At 37.7% G+C, this 26,293-nt stretch overlaps 2 non-coding genes across 2 annotated transcripts; both read right to left on the bottom strand.

The window, feature by feature from the left end:
• Positions 1-4,140: 4,140 nt before the first annotated feature.
• LOC127090229 (small nucleolar RNA R71) lies at positions 4,141-4,247 on the bottom strand. Its single transcript, XR_007791755.1, has one exon. It is a non-coding gene; the product is annotated as a small nucleolar RNA R71 (small nucleolar RNA).
• A 1,229-nt stretch (positions 4,248-5,476) lies between these two features.
• LOC127088981 (small nucleolar RNA R71) lies at positions 5,477-5,583 on the bottom strand. The gene has a single exon (XR_007790765.1). It is a non-coding gene; the product is annotated as a small nucleolar RNA R71 (small nucleolar RNA).
• Positions 5,584-26,293: the final 20,710 nt, after the last annotated feature.

Here is a 26,293-nt window from a genome sequence, read left to right as displayed (position 1 = left end):
ACAAAATTGTGACTATTTCCTCTTCTCAGGATTATACCTCATTGTAGCGGTAAATTCATGACCATTAAGCTATGGATAAACTTAACATCAATAAAACCAAATTCGTCACCGCACTTTTATTTTTTCCAAGGGAAAAGGAAAAAGTACGAACAAAACCCAAAGATAAGAAGTTTTTAAATCAAAACTAATAAAATGTCAGAGATTACAAGTAAGGGGGTTGGTTACACAGAGGGAAGGTGTTAGCACCCAAAGTGTCATAGGTACTCCTAGGGAGCCCTTTTTATGTGTACATGTGTTTTGGTATAAAAGATGTTTGTAACAAATAGAGTGTGGGGATGAGAAAAGAATTCATTAATTATATTTTTGTGTTTGACAAGACCTTCGAACTTGTGCCTACGTACCAACATAAAATGAGGGATCAAAACCACGTAATTCGTGGTAATAATTTTCAAAGTGAGTGCATTTCTTTTAACAAAAGTTTAAATTTAGAAGAGGCACAAAAGGCCTAAAAAGGGTTTGAATGAGTGTTAGTTCTTTTTGTATTTTGAAATTTTAAGTCAAGTATAGTTAAGTTCATTTACAAATTTGATTGAGAAGAGAGTTTGAAAAAGAAATGGCATAAGGCCAAAGTTTCTAATTTGCAACAAGGTCTAAGTTTAGAAATCACAAGCAAAGAAGATTTTTTAAAAGGAGGGAGAGATTTGAAATTAAAGAAGTGGGAGGAGATGAAGTGCTAATCCTAAGCAAAAATTTAAAATTTAAGAGTTGAAAAGATCTGACCAATGGGATGCAATCGAATAAACAAGAATGTCATATAGAAACCCAAATTTCCCTTAGACTTTAGAATCAGGAAATATCAATACACAAATAGAAAGATGAAGAGCAAGGCATCAAATAAAGATAGCCAGATCCAAGCTTAGCAACTTCATGATCTTCTTCATAACTTCCCATGTATCAGATAACAAAATCCTTGAATGGCTCAGAGATGAGCATTAGACACAGGTTCAAAGTAACAACTTCAATAAAACCATATGGCAGATGAACTCAAATGGGATCTCAATACTTGCATCAGATGAAAGTTCACTTCATAAGCACTTGGTTTCAGAAAAGTTGGCATTGGCCAAGTCCTTTTGCATAGGGAGTGTTGCCTAATTCTAAGTCCAATGTCTTAGATCAAAACCAAAGTCCACACAAATATTTTTTAGGGTTTTATTGTTATTATGTCCATTAAGGTCAAAAGACCACAAAACCAAACAAGATACACAAACAAGTATATACAATCACAATTTAATCACAAAGTAAGGCTCAAGTGAGCAAAGGGGAAATGACATAAAAATAAACAAGTTAAATGGTATGAATACTGGAAAATGAATAAAGACTTGAATTTAAAGTGCATAAAAGTAAAGAGCTTGAAATTAAATATTAGTTGATTAGAAGTTAGTATTGCTTTTGCTTTTTGTTGTTTAAGTCATTCTTTGGAGAACACTCAACCCACTATTCACAAGCATGGATCCTTTAACCAAGACATCTTCCAAAGGAAGGAAAAAAAGCCAAGTTTCCACACAATACCATGAAAGGGGGGAGACTTACAATCTCACTTACTAGAATGCTATGCCTTTTGTGTCAAAATTTAGCGCTATGTTAAGCAATCATAATTGGACTTATGTAGAAGTCACAACTATTTGAGGCCGGGCAATATAAATTTTAGTGTTAGTGTATGTTAGAGATATGGTATTATTGATAACATGAAACTATATCACATTTTTAGACTTGATTTAATTAAATTATATCGTTATTTGATTCAATTCATTTTATATTATTCGATATTACTTGGTATTTTCTTTTTATTTATTTCAGGTATCATTATTTAACGCACGTGTGAAAAAGAAAGAAGAGGGGTGCAAAAAAAAAAGGATTTTTTAGGAAAAGCATCTCACCAAAGCCCAGCCCACGTTTGGGGCAAGGAAAATGGATGTGACGACCGCCACACTCACGTGCCGAGCGTCACGCCCCTTTACCTAGTGTTACGACCGTAACACATAGTGTGACGGACGTCACACACCCCACTCCTATTTTTTTGGCCTTGACGTGCGTAACAGAAGGACGTTCTCCCCTAAAATTTCTCTTGACTCGTTGACACTTTGGAACCCTACTGAAGATACTTTTGAGAAAACGGTTATTTTATGGATGAATATAAATAGACCTCAAAAGATCCAATGGAGGCATCTCTTCTCCGTGCAATATTTTTCCTGCTTTCTAATTTTCCAGCATTCTAATTTCCAAGCATTTTATTTTCTTTTCTTTTCTAGTTTAGTTTCCTAAGCATTCAATTCATTTTCTCACGATAGTTTCTACACCGGAAACTATTGTGTAATTTTTACTGGATCTAACCTTATGTCAGATCATAGTATTTTATTTCCTTGTTTTTACTTTCCTGTCTGATCGAGAATTGCGAAGAACAAATACCGACTTGTGGTGGGGTGTTCGAGCATCGAAGCTAGGAGATAAAAACCAAGATTTCTAGTAATTTTCCAGGTTCATTAATTAATTGAGTTATTGTTTTAATTTACATATGCTCTGTGCTGCTGTTTATATATATTGTTTGTTTGATATGGCCGTATGTATGCATGATTATTGTTTATGCGTGTTTAGCATGTCCGGCTAATTAATTTAGATATCGGTATGTAAAGTAAGCGGAATAAAGGAATCAAAACTGAGTTGGTTTAAATTCATTTCAAAATATAATCACTCTTTTTCTGGTCTCAATTTACAGGGTTAATACCAAAGTTTTTGTACGAGAGTAAAAGACATAAAGAAGTTAAAATCAATAGAACGACGGTTTGAGCTTTTAACTGGACAGTGTAAATTGAACATTAACTTTAAATCAGGGCGAAAGCAATTTTTAAGGTTAATTGAATTCTAATTATTTTCAAAAATTATTTTTAAAAGTTAAATGTGAGGACGAGAGTTAAGCATTTAAGTTTAATCATATAATCTAAGTCAACAGAGCGAGAGTTTGAGACGAGGGTGTTTAAACGGTTAGTATTTTCTCAAAAAGAGTTTCTATAGATTCTATTGTTTTCAAAAAGTGATTTTAGATTTAACGAAATAGTGAGAGCATACGTTAATATAAAATCATAGTCTGATTCAACAGAGCGAGAGTTTGAGGAAAAGACTTTTAATTAATAGTGTCTACTGAAAAGACTTAGTTTAAAACTAAGAAAAAGACCAACGAAGATTTAATTCCCTAATTACGACGAACTACATACCGATATCCGTGTTATTTGATATTTAATCTAGATCCAATTTTATTTTTACTTTTCCCCCTAATCATCAAAGTATCATCCGCCTTAGCTTTACGTAGTAACCCTAGAAAAACGGTATATCGATTCATTAAGTCCCTGTGGGATCGATATCTTTTAAAACTACGCGATTAGACTGTGCACTTGCAGTTAATACCCCGATAGACTCATAAAGTCGCGATCAAGTTTTTGGCGCCGTTGCCGGGGACTTTTATTTAGTTGATATCGTAACTCTTCTATTACGCTGTAGAGACTAAGGCAATTTTTATTTTTCCCTTCTTTTTCGTTGATTTGTATGCCACACACTCACTCACAAGGCGAACCGTACTACTTACGGATCAACGACGTTGAACGATATCTCCGATTATTACGACGAATTCGGGAGTATCGTGCTACAAACAATCTTCCTCCAATCGAAATTCCTGATCTCAAAAATCTTCTTCCTTCGACGATACCAGCAATGGCCGAACCAGCTCGTGCTCTTCGAGATTACGCTGCTCCATCGCAAGATGAGCCGCATTCGAGTATTGCTCCACCCGCAATCGAGGCGAACAACTTCGAACTTAAACCTTCGCTGTTGCAGGCAGTGCAACAGAATCAATTCTTTGGAAATCCTACCGAGGATCCAAACCTTCATTTATCCGTATTTGTCCAATACGCTGACACTGTTAAAGCTAATGGTGTCACTTCAGAGGCAATTCGACTTCGTCTCTTTCCTTTCTCGTTAAGAGATAAAGCTAGAAGATGGCTTCAATCTCTTCCTTCTAACTCAGTCACCACATGGAATGAGTTGAAGAAAGTTTTTCTTGCCCGATATTTTCCCCCAAGCAAAACAACTATGTTGAGAGCCCAGATAAATGGATTTAAGCAAAAAGATAACGAGTCTCTTTTTGAAGCATGGGAAAGATACAAGGACATGATGAGACTTTGCCCACACCATAGTTTAGAAGACTGGTTAGTAATTCACACCTTCTACAATGGTCTCTTGTACAACACAAGGTTAACAATAGACGCCGCCGCCGGTGGTGCGCTTATGGATAAACCTTACACCGACGCTTATCAACTTATCGAGAGCATGGCCCAAAATCATTATCAGTGGGGAAGCGACCGAACAATGGTAGAAAAACCTCAAACAAAAGGGGGCATGTACGAGATAAGTAGCCTTGATCATGTTAATACAAAAGTGGATGCTCTTGCCCAGAAAATTGAAAGTTTAAATGTATCACCTCCAGCCACCGTGGTTGCCGTAACTCAAAATTGCGAAGTCTGTGGAATTCAAGGTCACACGCCTACAGATTGTCAACTCCTAACAGGAATTCAAACAGAGCAGGTGAACTATGCTCAAGGAAATCCTTACTCGCATACCTATAACTCAAACTGGAAGAACCATCCTAATTTTTCATATAAAAGTAACAACGCTTTATACGCACCAGGTCAAACTCCCAGTCAAGCTCCAGCTATACCTCCTGGATATCAAAAGTCGACCCCATCTACACCTAACAATAACGTTCCTAGGAAATCCAACTTGGAAATCATGATGGAGAACTTCATAGCTTCTCAACAGCAAACCAATAAAGAGTTCTTAAACCAGAATGTACACACTAGCAAACAGATTAAACAACTAGCAAGTAAAGTAGATGCCCTGGCTACCCATAACAAAATGCTGGAAACACAAATCTCGCAAGTAGCTCAACAACAAGCGCCTACTGCTGCCCCAACTGGTACATTTCTTGGACAACCCCAACCTAACCCGAAAGGCCACGCTCATGCATCTTCTTCCTTCGACGATATCAGCGATGGCCGAACCAGCTCGTGCTCTTCGAGATTACGCTGCTCCATCGCAAGATGAGCCGCATTCGAGTATTGCTCCACCCGCAATCGAAGCGAACAACTTCGAACTTAAACCTTCGTTGTTGCAGGCAGTGCAACAAAATCAATTCTCTGGAAATCCTACCGAGGATCCAAACCTTCATTTATCCGTATTTGTCCAATACGCTGACACTGTTAAAGCTAATGGTGTCACTTCAGAGGCAATTCGACTTCGTCTCTTTCCTTTCTCGTTAAGAGATAAAGCTAGAAGATGGCTTCAGTCTCTTCCTTCTAACTCAGTCACCACATGGAATGAGTTGAAGAAAGTTTTTCTTGCCCGATATTTTCCCCCAAGCAAAACAGCTATGTTGAGAGCCCAGATAAATGGATTTAAGTAAAAAGATAACGAGTCTCTTTTCGAAGCATGGGAAAGATACAAGGACATGATGAGACTTTGCCCACACCATGGTTTAGAAGTCTGGTTAGTAATTCACACCTTCTACAATGGTCTCTTATACAACACAAGGTTAACAATAGACGCCGCCGCCGGTGGTGCGCTTATGGATAAACCTTACACCGACGCTTATCAACTTATCGAGAGCATGGCCCAAAATCATTATCAGTGGGGAAGCGACCGAACAATGGTAGAAAAACCTCAAACAAAAGGGGGCATGTACGAGATAAGTAGCCTTGATCATGTTAATACAAAAGTGGATGCTCTTGCCCAGAAAATTGAAAGTTTAAATGTATCACCTCCAGCCACCGTGGTTGCCGTAACTCAAAATTGTGAAGTCTGTGGAATTCAAGGTCACACGCCTACAGATTGTCAACTCCTAACAGGAATTCAAACAGAGCAGGTGAACTATGCTCAAGAAAATCCTTACTCGCATACCTATAACTCAAACTGGAAGAACCATCCTAATTTTTCATATAAAAGTAACAACGCTTTATACGCACCAGGTCAAACTCCCAGTCAAGCTCCAACTATACCTCCTGGATATCAAAAGCTGACCCCATCTACACCTAACAATAACGTTCCTAGGAAATCCAACTTGGAAATCATGATGGAGAACTTCATAGCTTCTCAACAACAAACCAATAAAGAGTTCTTAAACCAGAATGTACACACTAGCAAACAGATTAAACAACTAGCAAGTAAAGTAGATGCCCTGGCTACCCATAACAAAATGCTGGAAACACAAATCTCGCAAGTAGCTCAACAACAAGCGCCTACTGCTGCCCCAACTGGTACATTTCCTGGACAGCCCCAACCTAACCCGAAAGGCCATGCTCATGCAATTATATTGCAAAGTGGTACAGAGGTAGAAGGACCGTCTGACCCAAGGATCGAGAACCAAAACTCTAAAAAGTCAACTGAGGAAGAAAGTAAACCTAAGGAAAAGGAAGAGTGTAATAAGGAAACCGTAGAAAACAAAGAACCTTATGTACCTCCACCGCCTTACAAACCACTTATCCCTTATCCTCAAAGGCTAATTAAAACCAAAGACGCGAGCCAATTTAAAAAATTTATTGACCTACTGAAACAATTAAACGTCACAATTCCTTTTACAGAAGCTATCACATAGATGCCCTCATATGCTAAGTTCTTAAAAGAAGTTTTATCTAATAAAAGGAAACTTGAAGATAGCGAAACCGTTACACTCACTGCTGAGTGTAGCGCAATAATCCAGAATATGCCTCCTAAACTTAAAGATCCTGGTAGTTTTTCTATACCCTGTCACATAAGAAAATTTGTCATAGATAAAGCTTTATGCGATTTAGGAGCCGGTATCAGTGTTATGCCCTTGTCCATATGGAAGAAACTTGAAATGGGAGAATTCAGACCAACTAAAATGTCTGTGCAATTAGCAGATCGTTCCGTTAGATATCCCGTAGGAATTCATGAAAACGTTCACGTGCGCATAGGTCAATTCTACATTCCCACCGATTTTATAATTATGGACATAAGAGAAGATGAAGTTACCCCCATTATATTGGGAAGACCCTTCTTAGAAACCGCCGATGCTATCATAGACGTAAAACGAGGACGACTCACTTTCGAAGTAGGAGAAGAGAAAATTGAGTTTATTCTTTCCAAATTTTTGAAAGCACCTGCAATAGAAAACACATGTTACTTCATGGATATCATCGATGAATGCATAAAAGAAACAGAATTAGAAAATGACGAATTGTCCGACTATCGTGTAGAAGACAGACTGAACCAATGTTTAGCAATAACATCGGATCCTACGCAATGCCTTAAGAAACCAACCTTCGACCTGAAAACACTTCCCAAAAATCTGAGATATGAATTCCTAGACTTAGAACTTGAACGACCAGTGATAGTCAATGCAGACCTAGGAAAACTTGAAACCGAAAAACTCCTACATATCTTAAGAAAGTATCCAACCGCATTAGGATACAACATCACCGATCTTAAAGGGATAAGTCCTTCTATTTGTATGCACCGCATCATGCTAGAAGAAGACTGTAAAACTTCTAGGGAACATCAGAGGAGACTAAACCTGATCATGAGTGAGGTAGTGAAGAAGGAAGTAACGAAGTTATTAGAGGCGGGTATCATATATCCTATATCCGATAGCAAATGGGTTAGTCCTGTACACGTAGTACCGAAGAAGGGAGGTATAACAGTGATCGAAAATGAAAAAGGAGAAACTATAACCAAACGAATTGAATCGGGATGGAGAATGTGCATTGACTACAGAAAGTTAAACAAAGCAACCTGAAAAGATCATTTTCCTTTACCATTCATAGACCAGATGTTAGAACGACTAGCCAAGCATTCTCATTTCTGCTATCTAGACGGTTACTCAGGTTTCTTCCAAATACCAATTCATCCTGATGACCAAGAAAAGACAACGTTCACATGTCCTTTTGGTACCTTCGCTTATCGACGAATGCCGTTTGGCTTGTGCAATGCTCCTGCAACCTTCCAAAGGTGAATGATGGCAATATTCGCCGATTTTCTCGAAAACATCATGGAAGTCTTTATGGATGACTTTTCCGTATGCGGGCAAAGTTTCGAAGAATGTCTTGAAAACCTAGAAAGAGTTCTAGAACGATGTGTAAAAGTAAACCTAGTACTTAATTGGGAAAAATGTCATTTTATGGTACAAGAAGGAATTGTTTTAGGACACATCATATCAAATAGAGGAATTGAAGTAGACAAAGCCAAAATAGAAGTAATCGAAAACCTTCAACCTCCGAAAACTGTGAGAGAAATACGAAGCTTCTTAGGACATGCCGGTTTTTACCGACGATTCATTAAAGATTTCTCTAAAATAACTAAACCTTTAACCGGATTATTAATGAAAGACACTGAATTCATCTTCGACAATAAATGTTTAGAAGCATTTCAAACACTTAAACAAGCATTGATCTCCGCACCCATAATGCAGACCCCGGATTGGAATGAACCTTTCGAAATAATGTGTGACGCAAGTGACTACGCCGTAGGCGCTGTTTTAGGACAACGAAAGGATAAAAAACTTCACATCATATATTATGCGAGTAGAACTCTAGATGAAGCGCAAATGAATTATGCCACGACCGAGAAAGAACTTTTAGCAGTAGTATTTGCACTAGATAAATTTTGTTCCTACTTGGTCGGAGCTAAAATAATCATTTACACTGATCACGCTGCCATTAAGTACCTCTTAACAAAAAAGGACGCTAAACCTAGACTCCTAAGGTGGATCTTGTTGCTACAGGAATTTGATTTGGAAATCAAAGATAAAAAAGGAACTGAAAACGTAGTAGCATATCACCTCTCTAGACTTGAAAACCTGGAACCGGAAAGAACATCGATCAACGATGATTTCTTGTACGATAAACTTATAGCTAATTTGGAAGAAAATAGAGCTGATGAACAGGTAGAGACCACCTTGGCTGTATGCGTTACACCATGGTACGCTGATTTTGTCAATTATTTAGCCGCCAGAGTGGTTCCACTTGATTTATCCTACCAACAAAAGAAACGATTCTTCCATGACATAAAACATTATTACTGGTACGAACCTTTACTTTTCAAAAGAGGCCCCGATGGTATTTTCCGTCTCTGTATACCTGAACAAGAGGTAGAAAGTATAATCCAACATTGTCATTCCGCTCCTTATGGTGGACACTCAAGTACATCCAAAACCTGCTCCAAAATCCTACAAGTCGGTCTTTATTGGCCAAACATATGGAAGGATGGTAATGCCGCTGTCAAGAAATGCGATAGGTGTCAACGCACAGGAAACATATCTAGACGTGACGAAATGCCACAAAAAAGCATTTTGGAAGTAGAAATTTTCGAGGTGTGGGGAATAGATTTCATGGGACCTTTTCCACCTTCTTTTGGTAACAAGTACATACTCGTAGCGGTTGACTACGTATCAAAATGGATTGAGGCTATAGCTTCTCCAACAAACGACACACGATTAGTAATTAAACTCTTTAAGAATATAATCTTTCCAAGATTTGGCGTCCCAAGAATAGTCGTCAGTGACGGTGGATCTCACTTTATATCTAAGATACTCGAAAAATTATTGTTTAAGTATGGTGTAAAACATCGAGTAGCAACACCCTACCATCCTCAAACTAGTGGACAAGTGGAAGTGTCTAACAGAGAAATTAAACAGATATTGGAAAAAACTGTCGCTACATCGAGGAAAGACTGGTCATCAAAATTACCCGAAGCTTTATGGGCATATCGAACCGCTTACAAAACTCCCATAGGAACAACCCCATTTAAGCTTATTTATGGTAAATTGTGTCACCTCCCGGTGGAGTTAGAACATAAGGCCTATTGGGCTATTAAAAATTTAAATTTAAACTATAAGACCGCCGGTGAAAAGCGAATTCTAGATATAAACGAATTAGAGGAACTTAGACAAGACGCATACGAAAATGCCAGAATCTACAAGGAAAGAACGAAAAAATGGCATGATAAACGTATATCAAGAAAAAATTTCAAACAAGGCGATGTAGTCCTATTGTTTAACTCTAGACTTAAGTTATTCCCAGGAAAACTACGCTCTAGGTGGTCAGGCCCTTTCCAAGTCACTAATGTCTTTTCTAGTGGGGCTGTAGAAATTAAAGGAAAATCTATTGAATCATTTATCGTAAACGGGCAGCGTCTAAAACATTATCATTATGTTGAAAACAATGAAGACTCGCAAGTCCTGCACTTAGACGTATTGTCTCCAAAATTAATAGATTAACATTTAATAGTTTTATGTCGAGCTTGCGACATTAAACAAAGCGCTTCGTGGGAGACAACCCGCAAATTTTTATTTTTTTTCTTTGATTATTCTTTTTGATTTTATTCAGTTTTCATTCTTCATTTTCTTTATTTTATTAAATTTTTCTTCTTTTCTTCTTTTCTTCTTTTCTTCTTTCGGCATCTGGCCAAATCCTGACTAAATTCTTGTTTTTCTTTTCTTTAGTTAACACTAACCTGATGGGACATATTGATCGCATGAGTATCAAATTCCGAGGAAGAGCTCAGAGACAAAAATTTGAAGAACTTGCTGAGAGAGAGATGCACCCAAGTTTTTATGCTGATGATGGTGCAATGACCGTTCTTGGGCTAAGAGATAGTGTCCTATATCTGTTGAGTCAAATAGGGTGGGAAACCACTCCTATTCGGAGATAATTTGTTACTTACCGGAGGCTAACTCTAGAATTCCTTAGCTCCCTGATTTATTTACCGAACCATGGAAAAGGAATAAACCGAGGTTTCATTCAATTCAGGATGTTCAATATAGAGTATCAGTATAACATTCAAGAATTTACTAACCTCTTAGGGTTCCCTACTTCTTTTGACACATTCACCATGAGCCAAGAAGACCTCTTTGAATATCGAGAGCTTGAGCATTTTTGGGGAAGTTTGACAGGAAATGACGACCCTGAGGAACATGAGTTTCTTTCTGGAAACATACATAACCCAGCTTTTCGTTATTTCCACAAGATCCTAGCACACACTCTTTTTGGGAAAAGATCAAACATCACCGCAGTATCACATGATGAACTTTTCATAATATTTTGTGCTTCCCTGAACGGTCCAGTGAATGGTGCCACTTATATGTTGGCGAGTTTTGACCTCCTTATTCAAGATGACCGTGCACCGATTCAAATAGGAGGATTGATAACTATGATTGCTAATGCCATTGGATTGCGCCAACCCATGCTTGATTTGAACCCTTTTTGTGGTATTCAGCCTATGAATATACTTTCCCTTTTCAACACTATGTTTATAGGAAACCTTGGACCTGAAGAGTTTGAACTATTAATTAACAACCAAGCTTTTTACCTATTCACCATGCCTAGCCCGATGACTAGTGTCCATAACCGAAATAATTGGCTTTACAACCTGGATGGAATACCCTCTCCTGTTAGATCTGTTGAAACCATTCAAGATTATGAGATTCTTGACAACCAGATTCCTTATGCTGAGTCTGATCCGCAGACACCAACTGGTTACCATGATGCTGCCTCTCCACCTCATCCTATCCCGTCCGCAGAATCGGCAATACCTGATCTTAGACATCATATGCCCGAAACTGATTATAATACCGCTATTCAAGCCTTGATGTCAGAACAAGATGCCATTAGAGAAGAGTTAACTAAGATGGGACATGAATTTATGGAATACATGAGTAGAATGACAAATCAATTCCACGAGTTTCTACACCGTGTCAATTCCTTTGCTCCTCCGGCGAGAGAGTCTACAAGTGGCTAGAAGAATTGCAGTTAACTAGTTTTAGTCTTAGGAAATTTATAGTTTCGTTTGACATTATTTTTATCTTAGTATTTACTTTTCGCATGTTTTATTTTATCTTCAAATATTACATTATGTTTATTTTTATGAAGTTACTGGCATTATTGGTTAAATTAAATTTTATTTTGATTTATGCACTATCTAAAATTACCAATAATAATATTTACTGTATGCTACTACTTACATGGCTTATTAGAGAAAAATATATATATATTCTATGGTGTAATAAAGTAGCATTCATAGCAACTCAAAATGAAATAACAAAATGAAATAATAAAATGAAATAATAATAAAACAAAACTTGTCACATATTTTAGCCAATGCATGTTGCCTCCTGCTGTCACGACCGTTGCAAAACTCACCAGCGTGACGAGCGTCACACAAGCTATCACGGTCGCCACGAACCCCATGACGCCCGTAACTCATTATGTGACGAGCATGACAGCGTGGTTCCTCGTAAACATTGTTGACCGTTATGGTCATGACCGTTACTCTCTTCATCTCCCCATTCAACTCACCTCTTTACTCCATTCCACCCACATTCATCCCCATTAATTTTCTTCTCAACCACTCCTCTTCCCAATTTCAAAACTCTTCCTATAAATACCTACAATACATTTCTTCCTACACCACATCATTCCAACAAACCATTCTATACAAATATATTTCATCCTCTTTTCCTTCTTTCTACCTATCAATCAATATGGCGGAGAACCAACATCAAGAAGTGCAATTCAGAAATATTATTTTCCGATCTGAAGATAGTAACTATCAACGGGAGCAGTTCGTTCGGTTCCAACAACGCGGTGTCATATCTACCAGGTACCCAAATTTAAATTGCTTACAAGAATTAGGATTACTTCAAGGTGTGCAATGGCTGCTTAGGCTTTTTGATTTAACTTTTCTTTGCACACAAAATCACCCAACATACCCATCACTCACCTTGGAGTTTTTAAGCTCTTATTCCTACACTACTCCATCCGGTGAGGACGAATACTTAACCGGTACCGCAAATTTCCGTATGTTCAACACTGAGTACTCACTATCTCAGGAACAGTTGAGTGCCATGCTACACTTTCCTGTAGGAGACCAAGTCCACCCAAGAATCCCTCCAAACTCAGAGTGAAACACGAACGCATTCGACCTTTTTGGAAAAATATCCGGTATGGAAACCACCAATTGGGATGCCTTACTTGCTTCGCACATACACAACCCCACTATCTGGAATTTTATCCGTATTTTGCAAAACACCATCTTTGGAAGACCCAACAACAGCAAAGTCAACACGAAAGAATTATTCTTCCTACACTGCATCTTTTCAGCCGATACAAAGGTAAACGCCGCCTCTTTCTTACTTCACCATATCCGTACCCTTTGTGCTCGAGGCCGTCAACCTTTTGCGATTGGAGGACTAATAACCACCATCACACTCGGCTTAAATCTAGGGGACCGACTTCAGAATTTGCAATCTTTGCCACCCCTGTTTATGGATATCAGCTATTGTCGCTCCAGCCGCTTAATCAAAAATAGGGTAGGCGGGAAGTATTATCTTATGGTGAATAACCAAGAAGTCCCAAGCGTCGTTTTGCCCAACATTGCCCTCACCGATGTCACCAACCCCAACCGATTCATCTACGATCTGAATGCTCCCGAACCTACCGAGCCTACATAAGCAAACCCGCCCCCAGACGAGTTTGATGAAATGGAGCAAGGTGATCAAGGTCCTGAACAACATTCGGTCCCGCTTAATCCTTCCGATAATGTAGCTGGTCCATCCTCCTGACGTCGTCGAAGAAGAAGGCCCACAACAAATGATGACATCATGGATGCTATTGAACATCAAGCCCAACGGCTTGATGCCATGCATGCGCAGAATAACGAAGTAATGCAACTGATGCGCCAGATGCAACAACAACAAGAAGAGAGGAATGCAATAACCGACCAGAGGTTCACTGACTTGCTTAACAGGTTTGATGACTTGGAAGTACGTCAACGATCACCGGGTCCGAGAACAAGAGGACGCAGGCAGAATTGAGTTTGGGTTCCATTTTTTTCCTTTTCTTTGTTTTTTAAAACATTGGGGACAATGTTTCATTTAAGTGTAGGGGGGAAAACTCCCTTTCAATTATGTTTATTTCCCTTTCAAGTATGTTATTTCCCTTTAATTAATAAAAAAAAATTTATTTTAAGTCAAGTCCCTAGTGTGAAATTTTTTATTATCTATTCCTCTTAATTTTCTTGAGCCATAACAAAATTTAACACACTCAATAAGTATAAAGGTTGCCTATTTTATAAAACCTGAGTGAAATTAAGACAAAATTACTACCGCCCCAACACTCTAAAAACCTCAACATGTTAGATCAGGCCAAGTACCTATTATACCAATCCCTTGAACTTTTAGTTTTATAGTAACCCCGAGTAGTTTATACGAGAAGTCGGCACCATCTTAATAGCAAACTACGTGGAGAACCGACGAATACAAGTGAATGATTCCCAAAACAACATATTAAAAATCAGGAAATGCACTAATTAAGTTAGGTGATCCTTACCCGATCATTTAATCCAAAGGTTGCGGACCCTACAAAAACATGGTATGAACGATCCATTGTGAGTTGGTTCAGCGGTTTTTGGTGCTGAACTTGGTAGGACGGACTACGGTCCGATCCCCCGCAATTTGCAATGGACTAAATAACGAAGTTATCCAACTTATGTACCAGAACTTCTAGCTAAAAGGGGATCAGAATCGCTAACTGGTTACTCCACTATGTGCGCGAAAAGATAAAGGGCTTAATGTGATTTCGCTCGAATGAAAATGGGTGAAATAAGAGTAAAAGAACTAGGCTGAGCTATAATAGCATGACTCGAACTGGTTTGCATAAGGTGGGGTTATCTAGTGCTGTTACGGTAGTTTTTGATGTTAAGATTAAACTCAGGTTATTTCTAAATGGGATTTACTTGCAACCTATTACGAATTGATGTGTGTTTGGAAATTTCATATGGCTAATATTTTAAATCGATTTCTACATTGTATCTTGCTTGAGGACCAACAAAAGCCTAAGTGTGGGGGAGTTTGATAACATGAAACTATATCACATTTTTAGACTTGATTTAATTAAATTATATCGTTATTTGATTCAATTCATTTTATATTATTCGATATTACTTGGTATTTTCTTTTTATTTATTTCAGGTATCATTATTTAAAGCACGTGTGAAAAAGAAAGAAGAGGGGTGCAAAAAAGAGGATTTTTTAGAAAAAACATCTCACCAAAGCCCAACCCACGTTTGGGGCAAGGAAAATGGCTGTGACGACCGCCACACTCACGTGCCGAGCGTCACACCCCTTTACCTAGTGTTACGACCATAACACATAGTGTGACAGACGTCACACACCCCACTCCTATTTTTTTTGGCCTTGACGTGCGTAACAGAAGGACGTTCTCCCCTAAAATTCCTCTTGACTCGTTGACACTTTGGAACCCTACTGAAGATACTTTTGAGAAAACGGTTATTTTATGGATGAATATAAATAGACCTCAAAAGATCCAATGGAGGCATCTCTTCTCCGTGCAATATTTTTCCTGCTTTCTAATTTTCAAGCATTCTAATTTCCAAGCATTTTATTTTCTTTTCTTTTCTAGTTTAGTTTCCTAAGCATTCAATTCATTTTCTCACGATAGTTTCTACACCGGAAACTATTGTGTAATTTTTACTGGATCTAACCTTACGTCAGATCATAGTATTTATTTCCTTGTTTTTACTTTCCTGTCTGATCGAGAATTGCGAAGAACAAATCCAACCGACTTGTGGTGGGGTGTTCGAGCATCGAAGCTAGGAGATAAAAACCAAGATTTCTAGTAATTTTCCAGGTTCATTAATTAATTGAGTTATTGTTTTAATTTACATATGCTCTGTGCTGCTGTTTATATATATATTGTTTGTTTGATATGGCCGTATGTATGCATGATTATTGTTTATGCGTGTTTAGCATGTCCAGCTAATTAATTTAGATATCGGTATGTAAAGTAAGCGGAATAAAGGAATCAAACCTGAGTTGGTTTAAATTTATTTTAAAATATAGTCACTCTTTTTCTGGTCTCAATTTACAGGGTTAATACCAAAGTTTTTGTACGAGAGTAAAAGACATAAAGAAGTTAAAATCAATAGAACGACGGTTTGAGCTTTTAACTGGACAGTGTAAATTGAACATTAACTTTAAATCAGGGCGAAAGCAATTTTTAAGGTTAATTGAATTCTAATTATTTTTAAAAATTATTTTTAAAAGTTAAATGTGAGGACGAGAGTTAAGCATTTAAGTTTAATCATATAATCTAAGTCAACAGAGCGAGAGTTTGAGACGAGGGTGTTTAAACGGTTAGTATTTTCTCAAAAAGAGTTTCTATAGATTCTATTGTTTTCAAAAAGTGATTTTAGATTTAACGAAATAGTGAGAGCATACGTTAATATAAAATCATAGTCTGATTCAACAGAGCGAGAGTTTGAGGAAAAGACTTTTAATTAATAGTGTCTACTGAAAAGACTTAGTTTAAAACTAAGAAAAAGACCAACGAAGATTTAATTCCCTAATTACGACGAACTACATACCGATATCCGTGTTATTTGATATTTAATCTAGATCCAATTTTATTTTTACTTTTCCCCCTAATCATCAAAGTATCATCCGCCTTAGCTTTACGCAGTAACCCTAGAAAAACGGTATATCGATTCATTAAGTCCCTGTGGGGTCGATATCTTTTAAAACTACGCGATTAGACTGTGCACTTGCAGTTAATACCCCGATAGACTCATAAAGTCGCGATCAATTATGAACCATACTCCCAAAACATTCCGCACTTAAAAGAAAATGGCAAAAGGGTGGACCTAATCTCATCCATACTTATGTTAATTTTGCAATTAACTAGCCTTAGGATATAGAGATATCATGAGTCAAAGAAATGAATGGGGATAGAATGGGATTGAGATGAAGAGGGAGGGGAAATGAAATCAACACAAATTGGTCAAAGGAGAATTTTTATCAAATTAAAATCATTCATTCATTTTGGGAGATGAAATGTACATTTCATCAATCCCCTAAATCCAATGATTTTAACGTAACAAAGTCAAATCACCCTTGACTAAGGCCTAACAACAATAGTCAAACTCAACAAGTCAACACAAATAGCTCAACACAATTTATTTGCAATTTAACAATTAAAAATCAATTAAAAATACATTAAATTAGATTATGGTTGGTCAAAATCCTAAAACCTCATCAAAACACCAAATAAATGGCCATGAGATTTATCATAGGTCAAACAAGGTCAAAGGACCTTGGAGAAAAAATTTCATTATTTTTGGAAACTTAAAAGTATTTTTAAATAATTAAAAATGTACACAAAAACAATTAAATCATGAAAAATATTAATATTAATCCAAAAACAATTTTAATTCAGAAAATGAAAGAAAAATATTTAAGAATTTTTTGTGAAAGTCCCATATTTTTTGAATCAATATTAAAATTAATATGAATTAATGAAAATAAGTCAATTAAAATAAAAATCATAAAATGCTAAAAAACGTGGACCACTTGATCTCCCTCATTAATTGAGATGGCAGATCAAGTGGATTAAAGCGTGCGTTCCATGGTGTTCCCTGGTCAATGTGTCACACGCGTGGTAATCAGTTTGGACGCTCAACATTAAAACAAAATAAGAGGATCATGTGGTCTGAAGACATGCCAACGCATCGCCGGAGCCAGAGCTTCGGTCTTCTTCTCCGGTGGACCTCACCAGACTAGTCCACCCTTAACCATCACCAAAATGAAAAAGGAGGACATGAATTTAAAGTAAAAATGCCCAGGAGCTCGAATCTGGCCTCAATTTTACCTAACTCCAAGTATATTGGAAGATACAGGGAGTTAAATTTTGAGGATCATGATCTGAGTTGCTTCGATTTGACCTCTAAGAAACTCAATCTTGTTGCCTATAGTGGTAAGACTTCAGACAACCAAAAATCAACAAGAATTATGGAGAATTGAGTGATAATCAAAGAGATAAAAAAACCAAAAATTCACCTTCACTGTAGGTTCAGATGGACACGATCTTGCTTTGAATTATGCTTGGTCTTGCTCTGGATGGTTGATGGAATGGAAATGGATCAAGAAAGAAGCAGGACTCTTGGAGATTTGAATCTCAAAATAGTGGAGATTCAAACTCGACTTTCAATGAAAATCCTCAAGGTCATCCTATGATGTGAAGGTTTAGGTTTGGAGATTCAAAGCTGGCGTGCAAGGGTCCTCAATTCTGAGTGAAAGGGCTTCTATTTATAGGCCAAGGCAATGATATTTGCACACTTCTCTTCAAAGTTCGTAAATAGTAAAATCCCTTTGCATGGATGCATGGGCGTGTGATAGGCCCATGTAATGATGCATTCAGGTCCAAAATCATGTGCAAGCAATGCTGAAGTCATGTTAACAAGCCATGCATTTGTGTATGGAAAGTGGAAGTTCAAATATGCCAAATGGTTATCCAACTTTAAGCCATGCGCAAGTCACTCATACTTTGTCTAAATGGGACGAATTTGGACTTTTGGAAAGGTTAGATCAATAGGAACAACTTTCATGTTGAACAATTTTTCATTTGAAGCTTGGATCATGATGAATTTTGAGGTGGAAGTTTGAAAAATCAAACATATCAAAAAAAATTCCATGTACCAAGCCATATGTTCATTTCTTCCACCTTGAGTAACTTTTTCTATGGGCTTCAAATGAGAAAGGTTACTTCATCAAAGTTGTAGCTCTCTCAAAGGCATTTAAATTGGTCACAAATTGGACCATATTTGGCTTTAGCATGAAGGAGTTATGCATTTTAGAAGTTGAGGAAAATCACTTGTTCAATGGTATTGGCCCAAAATGACCTATAATATCTCCTCATATCACATGCATTTAAAAGTTGAATTTGAACTTACTCCAAACATCAAAGTTGAATTAGACATCTTGAATTAGATCATGTAACTTTAATGGATTTCATCTCATAAAAATTGAGCAAGTTATGGTCTTGGGAAGTTGACCTCCAAATTAGGGTTTAGACAAAATGACCTATAATCTTTCACCATAAAAAATGAGTTTACAAGAAAAACTAGCTCTATACCTCAACATAAAAGTTGTTTGAAATATCATTTAGAGTAAATTTTATCTTGAAATCATTTTCATATGATAAAAAGTGCAGGAGATAGGGTCTAGGGAACCCCAGTTTTGATCAGTTGAATCCCTCTGGTCAACCACCATGAACCAACATGCTAGCTTGACATTCTCTTGACTTTTGGGACTCATGGAGGATCACATATTCATAAGATGATGAAATGTGAAGTATGCCTTGAAATATTTGATCAATTGGTGAATAAGCTTATTGAAGAAGTTACATAAGATACCCAGATGAATTAGGGTTTCCAAGGCAAACCAACTCCAAACTCTTGATGATTTCTTGATCAAAATATCATGAGAAGATAATGGGGATTCATATATGATACTTAGAGCCATAGTAGAACACTTATTGATTGAGCTCTTTGCAATGAGGGTCTTAAACCCTAGATATGAGCTTGATAGAGCATAGATGAACATGTGCACTACCTGCAAAAGAGTTAAACTATAAAATGACATATTTTTGGTATTTTGGTTAGTAAATGATAAAAAAAATAAAGTATGATACAATCACATTGTGCTTGGTGATCTCTCCCAATGCAAACCCAATGAATGAGGGGTAAGGAGGATGCCAAGGTGTGATCCAAATGCTAGTGCATATGATGAAAATAACATGAGGGATCTTAGGGTCAAAATTGGGGTCTTACAGCTGCCCCTATTTAAGGACGTTCTAGATGAGGAGATGAAGGTTAAAATCTTCGTATCGACTCAGTAGAATGGACTTAAATAACAACATATAGAAACAAATTTTGGTCCCTAAGAGACCTCGTGATGCATATGATATGATTGTAAAAATAATCTTTGTGGGGAAAATTTTTCCACAAAGGAAAAGAATCCGGAGAGACTGAAAGTCCGCAGAAGTGTAACGCATTTCCATAAAGAAAACTCACTAGGGAGACAAAGACTCTGGGGAAAAAAGTTGTGCATAGGCCAGGCTACAACTTTAAAAACTGTTGGGGGGACACGAGGGATTCCACGAAAATAAATCAATGGAATGACTCAGCTGGGGAATAAAAGGAACATCTGCAGGGGAAACAGGTAGATCAGATCAAAGCTGAAATACTCAAACCCAACAGGAAATGGCGATCTCACTGAGGAAATACGCACTCATACTCAATTAGGGAAGAAATGATCTTCAACACAGGAGTAACAGAAGTATATTATCCACTACCGGTTACTGGGTAAGGGGATAACAAATTCTGACAGAGAGGACATCCGTTACCGGTTAGGGTAAACATATCAAGGATGACTCACTGAGGGCAACCAGGAGGTGTATGCATTTACCAATTACTGGGTAAAAATAACCTACTGGGGAAAAGCTGAATAGGATTTATAACTACCAGTTACTGGGTAGAAGACCACAAAGAAAGAGAATATCCGTCATTGATTAAAGTGAACATATCAAGGATAGACTCAAAGGGGAAGAATATCCGTCACCGGTTAGGATGAACATATCGAGGATAGACTTGCATGGGGACATTAGGAAGGATATTTGTCACCGGTTAAGATGAACATATCAAGGATAAACCACCTGAAAAAGTAGAAATTATATCTATCAAATACTAGATATAATACCACAAAGAAAGAGAATATCCGTCACTGATTAAAGTGAACATATCAAGGATAGACTCCAAGGGAAGAAATAGGAATTACATCTATCAGTTACTAGATAGAATACCAAAAAGAGAATATCCTTCATCGTTTAGGATGAACATATCAAGGATAAACTCTGCAAAAGGAAGCAGGATTTACAACTACCAGTTACTGGGCAGAAGACCGCAAAGAGAAGGAAACCCGTCATCGGTTAGGATGAACATATCAAGGATTAACTCTCTGGGGAACAAAATAGGGATTACAACTACCTCTTTTACTGGGTAGAATACCAAAAAGAGAATATTTGTCACCGATTAGGATGGACATATCAAGGATAGACTCAAAGCAAGGGAAGAAAATATCCCTCATCGGTTAGGATGAACATATCAAGGATAATCTTCCTGGGAGACGTGAAAACGAATCCGATGGGGAGAAAAAGTTACTCTTGTCGGGTATTGGACAAAAGGTGAAATACTTGCAAATTGAGAAGAATATTACCAGTTACTGGGTAATAAACCCTCAGGGAGACCAAAAGCATCTATCTAGGTAAGATCTAGAAAGAAACGGTCAATCAACGACTCAACCCAATAAGGATATAACTCAAGGGGATTGGTTCCATCCAGATAATCGACTGGGGAGGAAACTGAAATAATAATCATCCACGAGGAAATAACTTAGTGGGGAATGAGAAAGGTTAAATTATTTTTGCTTAATGGGTTGACACTCTACAATTGATAGAGGACAGACAAACCAAATCTGCATGGGGGAAAAGTATACCATCATAGCAGAGGATCAGAAAAATGATGAATCACAAAGTGTAATAATGCAATAATGAAATTTATGAATGTATATGTATATGTATATATGATGAATATGCTGACAAAACGATCACAAAGGATACAAATGTCACTGGTCTGAATCATCGATACAATTTCCAGCCAATCCACATAGGGGGAAACATCTGCTGGAGAGAAACATCCACCTCGAAGGCTCAACCCAAGCTGGGGAGAAGGAGTGGATTTGCTGCTACATCAAATCTGCAGGGAGTTTTAGGTTAACACCATATCAAATGGGGGGACAACCTTGCAGAGGATAAACACAAAAATGCTCAGAATCAGGGTAACATAGGTTAGGGACGACTCTGACGGTAACTTGCGAGGAAACAAAATCCGCTGAACTGCGCGAATTGCTGCAAATAACACGCCTACAACTCAAGGGGACAAAAACAAATTCAGCTGGGGAAATCAACGAAACCCGGCTCGAGATGCTGACAAGCTGCTGGGGAATAAAATAGGGATCATGCCAACTGCTTGGGGAGAACCAGTAATGCTTCGCATTTAGGGCTTACCGCTTTTCAAACCGCCATTGATATTCCTTTAATGAAATCAATTGATCTTATTAAAAGTATTTACATTTATTATTTAAGAAAACATGCTTTTTATTTTAAAACTTTAATTTAAAAAATGATCACAATAAAATTTAATTCTATTTAGCTGAATAAATAAGAGTGGAAATAATTTGATAAAAAGCTCAACTTTATTTAATAGAATGGTAGTTTGTAAATGACAAGACTCTATAGATCTTTACAAAAGTTGAAAAATGGTAATTTACATGGAAAAGGGCTATATTGAATACAATGATCACTCATCCTTCTACCGCCTTCAATATCCACTGTGCTCTTAACTTTGGTTGAGAATGAATCAGAACCAAACATTGTGCTAAAGAAAGTCTTCAAGACTGAAGATCAACCAGCTTGCAGTTACTTGCCATGATCCCTAATTTTTGCATAAATTGCCCCAAGGCGGGGTACTCAATTTATCGGGATAATTTTTTCTATTTTATGTCTCTAAGTTTTTCCTGGATCGCCCTTTCGGATTTCAATCTACCGAGACGCTCATTTTTGCCTAAGCCGCCCTTTCAGGTTTTCAACTTAGCGAGTTGTTCTTTTCTGTTTTTAGGCGAAGTATTTCTTGACTACATAAGCATTCACAGGACGAGTGAACTCTTCACCATCCATAGTTGTGAGAATCAAAGCACCGCCTGAAAAGGCTCTCTTAACAACATATGGGCCTTTATAATTAGGAGTCCATTTTCCCCTAGAATCTGGTTTGAAAGATAAGATCTTCTTGAGCACAAGATCACCTTCTTTGAATACACGAGGTCTGACCTTCTTATCATAAGCCTTCTTCATCCTTTGCTGATATAACTGACCATGACACATGGCAGTTAACCTCTTCTCTTTAATCAAATTCAGCTGGTCATACCTGGTTTGACACCATTCAGCCTCTGTTAGCTTGGCTTCCATCAAAACACGCAATGATGGGATCTCAACTTCTATCGGGAGCACAACTTCCATGCCATAAACAAGTGAGAAAGGGGTTGCCCCTGTTGAATTGCGGACGGATGTATAATACCCATGCAAAGAAAATGGGAGCATCTCGTGTCAGTCCTTGTACGTCACAACCATCTTCTAAATGATCTTCTTGATGTTCTTGTTTGCAGCTTCAATAACCCCATTCATCTTAGGTATGTAGGGAGAAGAATTATGATGTGCAATCTTGAAGTCTTTGCAAAGAGCTTCCACCATATTATTATTCAAGTTTGATCCATTATCAGTAATGATCTTACTTGGTACACCATAGCGACATATAATCTGATTCTTGATAAACCTCACAACAACTTGCTTAGTCACATTTGCATACGATGCTGCTTCAACCCACTTTGTGAAGTAGTCAATAGCCACTAGAATGAAACGATGTTCGTTCGAAGCTTTGGGCTCAATCATGCCAATCATATCAATTCCCCACATGGAGAAGGGCCATGGAGAGGAAATGACATTCAATAGTGTCGGAGGAACATGAATCTTATCTGCATATATTTTACACTTATATCATTTCTTCACAAACATGCAACAGTCAGATTCCATTATCAACCAATAGTAACCTGCTCGCAATATCTTCTTTGCCATATCATGTCCATTGGAATGAGTACCAAAGGAACCTTCATGGACATTAGTCATCAACAAGTCTGCTTCACATCTATCCACGCATCTGAGCAGAACCATATCAAAGTTTATCTTATATAGCACATCACCATTCAGGTAGAAGTTGTCGGATAATCTCCTCAAAGTCTTCTTATCTTTCAAAGATGCCCCAGGCGGGTAAATCTGACTTTAGAGGAAACACTTGAAATCAAAATACCACGACTTCTCATCTTTGATCTCTTCAACAGTAAACACATGAGCTAGCCTATCAAGACGCATTACAGTCAAATTAGGAACTTCATTCAAAAATTTCACCATAATCATGGAAGCCAATGTTAAAGCATCTGCCATTCGGTTTTCATCTCGAGGGATATGATGAAACTTAACCTTTGTAAAGAAATTTGAAATCCTCCTCGCATAATCTCTATATGGTACCAAACCGGGTTGATTCGTCTCCTATTCGCCTTTGATCTAATTTACAACCAAAATTGAATCTCCATAGACGTCTAAATACTTGATTCTGAGATCAATGGCCTCTTCAAGCCCCATAATGCAAGCTTCATACGCAACCATATTGTTTGTACATTTGAAAGTCAATCTAGCTGTAAATGGAAAATGTGTGCCTTGAGGAGTAATGATTACTGCCCCAATGCCATTACCATACTGATTAACAACTCCATCAAATACCATGCCCTAATGGGAACCAGGTTCTGGCCCTTCTTCAAGCAATGGTTCATCACAATCTTTCATCTTCAAGTACAAGATCTCTTCATCAGGAAAATCATACTGCACTGACTGGTAATCTTCAATCGGTTGATGAGCCAAATGGTCAGCCAAAACACTACCTTTGATTGCTTTCTGAGATCGGTACTCAATATCATACTCTGATAGCAACGTCTGCCAACGGGCAATCCTCCCAGTTAAAGTAGGCTTCTCAAAAAAATACTTGATTGGATCCATTTTAGATATCAACCAAGTGGTATGATTCAACACATATTGACGCAGACGCTTAACAGCCCAAGCCAATGCACAACAAGTTTTCTCAAGCATAGAATACCGAGTCTCACAATCGGTGAATTTCTTACCGAGGTAGTAAATAGCATATTCTTTCTTTCCAGTTTCATCTTGCTGACCCAGAACACAACCCATACTCTCTTCAAGCACAGTCAAATACATGATCAACGGTCTTCCTTCAACAGATGGAGACAGAATCGGAGGCTCAAGCAGATACTCTTTGATACTATCAAAAGCTTTCTGGCAGTCTTCGGTCCAATCACAAGACTGATCTTTCCGAAGAAGCTTGAATATAGGCGCACATGTGGCAGTCATATGCGAAATGAATCTTGAGATATAACTCAAGTGGCCGAGAAAACCTCTGACTTGCTTCTCAGTTTTGGGCGCAAGCATCTCTCATATTGCTTTGACCTTGGCAGGATCAACCTCAATACCCTTCTCACTGACAATAAAGACCAACAACTTACCAGAGTGAACGCCAAATATACACTTATTGGGATTCAAGCGGAGTTTGTACTTCCTTAAATGATGGAATAGCTTCAACAAGTGTTCAACATGTTATGCTTCATCAATGGATTTAGCAATCATATCATCGACATAGACTTCGATCTCTTTATGCATCATATCATAAAAAAGAGTAGTCATTTCTCTTTGGTAAGTTGCACCAGCATTCTTTAAACCGAAAGGCATCACTATATAACAGAATGTTCCCCAAGGTGTAATGAATGTGGTCTTCTCCATATCTTCGGTTGCCATCTTGATCTGATTATATCCGAAAAATCCGTCCATAAACGAAAAGACTTTGAACTTAGCTGTGTTGTCTACCAACATATCAATGTGTGACAAAGGGAAATCATCTTTCGGACTAACTTTAATCAAATCTCTATAATCAACACACATACGAACTTTTCCATCCTTCTTTGGAACAGGCACAATATTGGCCACCCACTGCGGATACTCAGCAGTAACAAGGAAACCGACATCGATCTGCTTTTGCACTTCTTCTTTAATCTTTACTGCCATATCAAGATGAGTCATCCTTAACTTCTGCTTGACTGGAAGGCATTCTGGCTTCAATGGCAATCTATGCTCCACAATCTCAGAATCTAAACCAGGCATATCTTGATAGGACCAAACAAACACATCTGAATAAACTCGGAGAAGATCAATCAACCCCTTCTTAACCTCTGGACACAATTGAGACACAATCTTGACTTCCTTCACATCATCTTCGGAACCCAAGTTGACTAACTCAATCTGCTCTTCAAATGGCTAAATGGCGTTCATGCTCAAGTAGACGAGACAACTCATCAGATACTTCTTCATCACTTTCTTCCTCAGCCTCAAACACAATGAATTCAAAGTTTGGAGAAGGAGTAGGATCGTTGTATTCAATGGGTGTAGAAACCAACATGCATAATGATTTGATATTTTGATTTTAGATAAGTGATTTGTGACCAAATATTATGCTGATGGACAATTATATTTATTTATTTATGTTTTTTGATTACCATTTTTTCAGAAAAAGCAAAAAGTAAGAATAAAACATCATATATGTGGATGAATAGAATTGCGTTTTATTAATGATCAAATTTGAAGATTGTAAGACC

This window comes from Lathyrus oleraceus, chromosome 5 (assembly GCF_024323335.1).
Source record: "Lathyrus oleraceus cultivar Zhongwan6 chromosome 5, CAAS_Psat_ZW6_1.0, whole genome shotgun sequence".
NCBI classification, from domain to species: Eukaryota; Viridiplantae; Streptophyta; class Magnoliopsida; order Fabales; family Fabaceae; genus Lathyrus; species Lathyrus oleraceus.
The sequence above is the reverse complement of the archived record's forward strand: the minus strand, read 5'-3'. Positions and strand labels throughout refer to the sequence as shown.